General features: G+C 58.3%; 1 long non-coding RNA gene across 1 annotated transcript in view; it reads left to right on the top strand.

Moving 5' to 3' along the window:
• The first annotated feature begins 792 nt into the window (after positions 1–792).
• LOC120505521 overlaps positions 793–8,033 on the top strand; it is a 41,174-nt gene continuing 33,933 nt past the window's right edge. Inside the window, exons 1-2 of the long non-coding RNA XR_005628246.1 lie at positions 793–1,193; positions 7,257–7,704. This is a non-coding gene — a long non-coding RNA (uncharacterized LOC120505521). The remainder of the gene's footprint in view (positions 1,194–7,256; positions 7,705–8,033) is intronic.

The raw sequence follows: 8,033 nt of genomic DNA, 5'->3' as shown, positions 1-8,033 counted from the left end.
GCAATTACGGGCAGGGAAGCATTTCCACTCCGGCTTCGGGCCCTGAAAAGCTGCCAGGAGGGATTTTTTCCCTTCCCCTCCTCTCTCCCTCTTGCTCTCTCAGCCCCCCTTGTCCTAAAAAACTTCTGTGGTTTTGCTTCAGCAGCAGTTCTGGGATGGTAAATCCCAGCCTGGTGCAGGTGGGAAGGAGCTGGATCCATGTCCCTGTCCCTGCTGGGGTGGGACATTTTTGGGAGCAGGTTTGTGCAGGATCATCCCCCCTGAGCAGCACCTTCTGCACCCTCCCCTCTGCCCCAGCTCCTGGAGGGGACAGCGGGCACGGTGCCACCCCCTCCTCGTGCCTGCTGTGCCCTGCAGGGCCTTCCCCACAGCACGTGGGGTTCAGAGGGCACCTGTGGGACACGGCTCTGTCCTGCCGGGTGACTCTGCCAGCACCCAGGGCTGGGGAGAACGGGCCCTAAATGAGCCCTGAAGTCAACAGCACGGTTAATTGCTCATTCATTCCTCGGATGGGTTAATAATTAAGTTAAATTAATAATTGGGAGAATAATTAAACAAAACAATAAGCCATACCCGGCACGATTGAAGCGCTCGCTGTTCGTGCCGGGGTTTTGGGGTTACTCATTCACTTTAGGGCCGCTGTGGCGTCGGGCTGGCTGTGCCAGGGATGCGGCTCCCGGAATCCCGGGGAAAACCGGACTTTTCCAGGCAAAACCATCGGCTCTTCCCTCCCTGGGCTCTGGAGAGCAGCGGGGTCGGGGTCTTGGTGAGGAGCAGAACCGCCCACGGCTCCTCCCGAACCGCCCGAGCCCTTCCCGTCCCACGGAGCGACGGACGGACGGACGGACAGAAGGACGGAGAGCGAGAGGGAGGGACAGAAGGGCGGAGGGAGGCGGCTCTAGGCCGGGGGGAGGAACTACAAGTCCCGTGAAGCCGCGCCGCCCGCCCGCCGCCGCGGGGCTATAAAGGAGGGAATGGCCCGGCAGCCGCAGTCGGAGCATCCCTGGCTTCGGCGGAGCCGCTCCCGCCGCCGCTCCCGGGGACATTCCCGGTGGGAGCGGGGCGATACCCGCACTCCCGGAGGCTCTGCAGAAGGAGGATGAGGAGGATGCCGCTCCGAGCACCGGGGGAGCCGCAGCCCCGGGAGGCTTCGGGCGCTGCCGTCGGAGGTGGAATTGGAATTGGAATTGGAGGTGGGTGCCCCGCTCGGCTCGGGGGGTGCGGGGCTCAGCGCGGGGCTCCTGCGCCCCGCACTTGCTGCCCGGCACAGGGGGGGCTGTGCCGGGCACTGCGGGTCCCCTCGGTGCCCGCAGCTGCTGTCCCTTCTCCCCCTGTGCCATCCCCTTTGTGTCCCTTCCCCTGCCCGGGGTCGGGGCTCCGGCCCGGGATGCTCCTGGTGCGGTTTTCCCCTTCTCTCCGAGGAAAAGCGCTGGTTCCCTTAATCGTTTGCGGGTTCTTTTTAAAGGTGGGGTTTTTTGGTGTGTTTTTAGGGACTCACACTCGGCTTTTCCCTTCCCTGCCGTGGGAATTCGTTCCCCAAAATCTCGCCCCGGGGCAGGTGCTCGGGCGGGGCTTTGGGCAGCCCCGAGCCCGTCCCCTCCCGCCGGGCTGTCCCAGCCCCGGGCCGAGCCGCGCGCGGGGTCTGGGATGCACAACAGCACTTTTGTGTGAATCCTGGAAAAAAATATGAATGACTCCCTTCTGTTGCTGGCTACAACAAAAAGACCACACCAGTCTAGACCTGCACCCGACAGCACAGACAGAAATTAGCGCTGTCTGCTCCGCTCCGTGGAGTGTCCTGGGGAGCTCCAGCCAGGGATCCCTCCGCAGGGCTGCTGCTTTGGGGAGAGGATGTTTGAGCTTTCTCTGATAGGAACAAGAGGGTTTTTTTGCCCGGACATTGTTGGCGTTGCTCGCTGCTGGCTCGGAATTTCCTCCGAAGGCTGCGGGAGTTGCTCAGCTTTGCTAATTGAGACATCTTTTTATAATCACGGGCGCAGCCGCGGGAAGTGGGGGCAGAGCGCTGGTGACTCAGGCCCTGGGAAAGAGAGGCTGCGTTTGGCTTTGCCCGGGGTTGTGGAGGGGAGATCCCAGCTGGGAAACTGCAGCAGGGCTCCCAAGGCTAGCGGCACTCTCTGCTGGCAGCCAGGTGATGCCTTCAGGATGTCAAATTTCTCATTTCCCTGTAGAGCTGCGGGGGAGAAATCTTCCTGGTTCGCCTCAGCCCTTCAAATGTGAAAGCTAAAGTTTAAGGCATCACCCCCAGGTGTGATCTGCTGTGTGAGAGAGGTTGGAGCCCTGGTATGGAGACAATCACTTTGTGCTCATTTTCTAAGGCTTTGCTGCAAAACCAGCTCTATCAAGATTGGGGTTTTTTTAAGCTTACCAGGTGTTTTCCATGTTCAGGTGTCCCAAAACAAAGGTTTAGGAGATATGGCACCCCTCAAACTCCATTTGATGTGGCAGTGATCACCCCATTTGGGGCCATGGGCAGGCAGTGGGGTCACTCTGCCTGTGGGAATATCAATCCTTTGGGAAGAGGTTCTCAGATGAGCTGTGAAAAGAATCCTGATTCTTGTGGGGTCAGGAGGAGGCAAAATCCCACTGTGGGCAGGAGTGGTGACACCTGTGTGGTGTCTCCTGAGGCAGGAGGGATTTTGGGGAAGGATGAAGTGTCTCCTGAGGAAAAGGGGATTTTGGGAAAGCTACCAGGGCAGGGGGAGCAGGCTCAGGTGCTCTGCTCTGGCTGGTCTCAGGAGCTGCAGGTGCTTCTCCTGCCCAAGGGGTTTGGGAGCAGGAGTGTCCCTGCTCACTCTGCCGAGACAGGAATTCAGGGCTGTGGAGTCCAGCAGGATCCTCCTGCCTGCTGAGGCCGGATGAAGATCCCAGATGGGCTCATCCCACTCTCTGGGGTGTTGGCAGGATCTGGTTTGGAGGTGCTGAACTGGGGCTGTTCCCCTTGGCTGAAAGATGACCCAGATCCCTCTGGAATGGCTGGGACCTGCTGGGGAAGGTGGGTTCAGCCCTGAAGGGCTGGAAAATGAGGAATGTCCCAGCAGCCTGGGACATGGGTGGCCACAGGAGCAGAGTGGTGTCACCTGCAGTGTTTGAGGGACAGCTCAGAGTTAAATGGGATTTTGAGGGGTTCAGGGGGTCCCTAAGCTCAGGTGCTACCTCACCTGCACCTGGCTGAGCTGGGCTCAGGGTTACAGGTGCAGAGAGGGCTTGGGGAATGTTCAGACCTGGCTTTTTTTAGGATTCCTCTGCCTGTGACATCTGGAAGCCTCCAGCTCTGACCTGGCTCTTCCAAGGCTGAACTTTTTCCATTCCTCCCTCCTGCCTGGTTTTAAATCTGTTCAATCCAGCAGCATCCCTTCTCCCATGCAGTTTCTAGCAGCAGCTGGCTCAGATCTGGACAATTTTGGACTCAAGCTTCTCCATCTGGGAATTCTCCTGGATAAGGAATGATCCTTAAATTTTCAGAGATCAAAAGTTTAGGGCCACACCCACCCCCCAGACAGCGGGGGGATCACGCCAGGAGCACAATGCAGCTTCCTGGGGGTTTTAGGGATTGTTTGATCTTTGAACAGAAAAGCAAAGCAACAAAAGAGAGGCCGAGGAGAGCCCAGGCTCTGCCAGTGCCCAGAGCTGGAGCCGCTTTACAAAGCGTGGCCTTGTTAAGCCGGGCTGCTTCCACCACCAAGGACGGGTTTAAAAAAGAAATGAGGGGGCAAAAAAGCGCCCCGTGTTGGTGTAAACACGGCATGGAAAGGCTTTTATTGTAAAATAAATGCTGCTCCTTTCTGAGGAGAGCTCTCAGCGCAGGATTAGGGTTTGCTGCCTCAGGACTCCCTGGGGACTCTGCGCCTCTGTCCTGCTCCCGGCTTGATTTTAGCCCTCCAAGTCTTCCCCTTTTCCTTTTTTTTTTTGGTTTTTCCCCCTCTTTGGCAACACTGGAATTGCAGGAAGAGCTTTCCTGGCCTGGCAGGGGGTTTGTTGTCACCTCGGGCCCTCCTGGGTGCGATCTCCCGCGGAGCTGATGAGGTGCGAAGGCCTCGCCCGGCCGTGCTGCTGCCGTGCCCTCAGAAAGGAACATTCTTCCCCTTCACTTGGCTGCTCCTTCTGCCAAGCCGCAGATGTTTTTTTGAGGGCTAAAAGCTAAGCCTTTAAATAAATGTGTTTGATCCCTGGGTGGTTGTGCAGCTTTCCTGAGGAAGAGAAAAAAAAAAAAAAACCAACTCGGAATGGGTTTTGTACGGGGAGCAAACGTCGTGTGCTGGGGTTGTTCCTAAAGCTGATTCCTCAGGTTTTATTCCTGCTTTTTCTCCCTGGCAGGGGATCAGAGCGGCAGGAAAACCTCCCGAGGGCTCTGCTGGGTAAAGCTCAGCCTAAGGCAGCTCGAGCCTTGCTGGGATCGGCAGGGCCAGAGGGGTTTTGTGCCCTGCGGGAGCTTCAGGCTGGCTCTGAGCGTCTGCCCTGGCTCCTGGGTCTCTTGGATCTTCTGGTTCTCCTGGACCTGGGCTCCTGGATCTCCCTGGATCCTGCAGGGCTCCTGGGTTTCCTGGACCTGGGTTCCTGGAACCAGTTCTGGTCAGGGTCAGGTGGAGAAGCTGCTCTGGGACCCCGGTGTCACCTTGTCCCCAGTCTGCGATGGCTGCGGTGTCACTGCTGTCACTGGAGCTGCTTCACCTCCTGCTGCTGCTCCTTTAAATTCACTCTCAGGCCAAAGCATGAGGGCTTTTGGGAGTTTATTCTACGTTTTTAGGAGAAAAGATGTTTTTGGGATGCAGGGTCCCTCTGGCAGGCAAGAGGTTAGGATATCGGGAAGAAGTTAGAAGTTTTCAGAGAAAGAGTGATGAAGTTCTGGAATGGCTGCCCGGGGAGGTGGTGCAGTCCCCATCCCTGGGTGTGTTTAACAAAGCCTGGATGTGGCACTGGGTGCCAGGGGTTGGTTGAGGGGTTTGGGCTGGGTTGGACTCAATGATCTTGAAGGTCTCTTCCAACCTGGTGGTTCTGTGAATTCTGACTTGCAGCCAGGAGTGCTTTAGGAGCTGTGGGGTGGCAGCTCAGGGGGTTCCTGTGACGCTGTGCCTGCCCATCCTCGTTCCCTGCAGACAAACCTGGGGCTGGCACTGCCCCAGCGCCAGGGAAGGTGGCCCTGGAGGGACAGGAGCTGCTGCCAGCGCTGGCACCTGGCTGCCAGTGACACCAAGAGGCAGGTGCCTGTCCCTGAGGCTGGAACTGCAGGAATTGCAGCTGACAGCAGCTTCCCTGCAATTCCAGAGCCTGCAGAGCAGGTCCCTTCCCTGCTGGGGGGTGGGATGAGCTCCAGGAGGTTTCCTCACAGCCAGCTCTTCCCTGGGCTTGGTTTGGTTCTTGTTCCAGCATTTCCTGAGCAGCTGGAGGGGAAGAGGGAAGGAGGGATCCTCTGGGGGCTCCATTTGGGTTTCTGGGGAGGCTGCACTGCAGCCCCTGGGGTGAGGTGGGGCAGGAGGGTCCTGCTGGGCTGGGTCTGGGGGGGACCCGGCCACCAGTGGCCACTGGCAGGGAGTGGGAGGTGAATCCATCACCCTGGAGGGGTTGGGATCTGTGGTGGAGCCAGGCTGGAGGTGAAGCTCCCCAGCCGAGCTGAGCTCCTCTTCCTGCACTGTGTGGGACTGAGGGTGTGCAGAAAACGCCCCATGAGCTGGGGAGGGGGAGCTGCTCACCTGGAGGGCCCTTTCCAGCTGTTTTCCATGGCAATGCCATCCTCTGGCTGCAGGGATCTGGGCTGTGTCCCTGGGAACAGCGGTTCCTGCAGCCCCGGCAGGATGGTGGCATCAGTGGGTGTTTAATCCCTGTTCCTGGGACAATCTCTTTCTCCTGTGGAGGCAGAGTGGCTGCAGGGATCCGGGCTGTGTCCCTGGGAACAGCGGTTCCTGCAGCCCTGGCAGGATGGTGGCATGAGTGGGTGTTCCTGGGACAGGATTTTCCTGTGGAGGTAGAAGGACCTGGAGGCAGGAAAAGGTGGCCGTGGAAGTGGCACCTGGCTGTGGGAGGGAGGACAAGGGCCAGAACATCTCCTGCTGGCAGGGTCCGGGCAGTCCCCTCTATAAAGTGCCCGTGACCCTCATGTGCTTGTCCCTTGTGCCCTGTGCTTGTCCCAGTGGGATCTGTGGGATGTGCCCAGCCCAGGGCTCGGAGGGGGAGGGAGAAGCTTCCCAGCCCAGCGGCCTGGATGGGGAATAATGCTCCCCTTTTTATGGCTTCTTCAATTGTTCCTGAAAATCCTTTTTAAAAGGAGGAAAGTTCCTTCCTTCCTTTCAGCTCCCGGTATCTTGAAGAATTCACTCCATTGTGAGGCCAGGACAGAGACCCTTCTATGAGGGCTCTCCTCGAGCCCCCCTCCCCGTGCCCCCTCCCACCCCATCCCAACAAGCCCCCATTCTCCTCTGAAGAGGGTCCCTCTGTCTAACGCCAAGTAACTCTTAAGGGTAGCATTTATCCCGGGGCACTCAGCTCACAAAGAGTGCTGGAGTGTCAAATAAACTCCCCGCAGCCTGCAAAGAGCAGAGGAAGAAAAACACAAAACCCCCTTTCTTTCCACCCCTGCGGGGAAACAAATACGGACTTTGTGCCGGCGGCAGCGGCGCCCTAACGAGCCCGAGCGGGGCTGCTGCGAGCCCGGGTGGCCACGGCGGGGGCTCCGGGGGGACCTGGCACACGGCAGGGACTCCGAACCCCCCCCAAAATCTGCTGGCTGTCCACGCTGCTGTCCCTGCTCCTGCTGCCGCGGTTGGTTTGGGAGGAGCTGCTGGGGTTGTCACCAGAGATAAGGGACAGCCACATCCTCTGAGCGCTGCCCAGACCCTCGGGGGGCTCAGCTCCTGTTCCCGGTGGGAATTCAGCTTGGGAATTGTCACCTCTGGGTGTTTGCTGTGGTTCCTGTGAGGAATAACCCCGGGCTCTTTGCCCTGCGTGGATTTGAGCAGGAATCCTTGTGCCAGGAGCCAGTGGCACCAGTCCTGGCTGGGGAGGTGGCCAGTGCTCCATGGGGCTGTGGCCACCAGCGTGACCAGTGTGGCCAGCGCCTCTGCTCAGCAGCAGAAAAATCCAGCTGCCTCCCGGAGTCTGGCACCATTTGGGTGCTGAGTTTGGGCATCTCTTGCAGCCCTGCTCTGCGGGATGTGCTCAGCTGCCCTGAGCAGAGCAAGGCTGGACACGAGGCTGTGTCCAGGTCACTCCTGTCCCTCACCCTGACCTTTGTTCCTCCACAGGTTTCGGCATTCCTGCAGGGACAGCTCCCATCGGCCCAGGAGCTGCTGGAACCTCCTTGTGCCAGCGGTGGGGACACCAGGGCAGGAGTGGCACTCGTCCCCTCCGCCAGGGAAGGGCTCCCGAGGCAGGATCTGTCCCTGGATGGTTCCTCTGCGCTGGGATCCCGAGCCCTGAGCCTCGGCTGGGGTTTGGATGCTCCCTTCTGTCTGCAGCTGGAATGGCAGGGCCGTGCCTCCTGCTCCTCCAAATCCTGTGGATTTACTGCTTTTGGCATCGTCCTGCTGGGACTGGCTCGGCACAGGGAATATCCTGAGGGACGGATGGGGAAAAGCAGCACCTGCAGCCTGAGGCTACAATTCCCTCTTTTTCTGGGCTACTCTGAGCATCCTGGCTCTGCAGGAGGAAGGATTCCATGCACTCCTGGAGGACAAATCCTGCTGCTCTGATGTGAGTCAAGACATGAATTTTTCCTTTTCATCACCTTCCTTTTGGACTTGTTGGAAAATGATATTTTCCCTGTCTTGAGGGAAAAACCTGCCCAATCCAGGGAGCTGCTGTGGGGGAATGAGGGAGCAGACAGGTTTGTTCTGACAGCTGGACTGGCTGCTTTAATCAATGCATGAATTTTTTAGTGCCATTCCAGCTTGAAGTCCTCAGTAGGAATTTTTTTCCTGGAGTTTTACTGCTGAGTGATGGATAAAAGGTTAAAGGCTGCAGCTTCCCAGGAGATTTTCCTTTCCTTCCCTTAGGAGGGGAATCCTGATGGTTTTCCACTC

Source organism: Passer montanus, unplaced genomic scaffold (genome assembly GCF_014805655.1).
Source record: "Passer montanus isolate IOZ18808 unplaced genomic scaffold, ASM1480565v1 scaffold35, whole genome shotgun sequence".
Taxonomy (NCBI): domain Eukaryota; kingdom Metazoa; phylum Chordata; class Aves; order Passeriformes; family Passeridae; genus Passer; species Passer montanus.
This window is presented reverse-complemented; position numbering and strand designations above follow the sequence as displayed.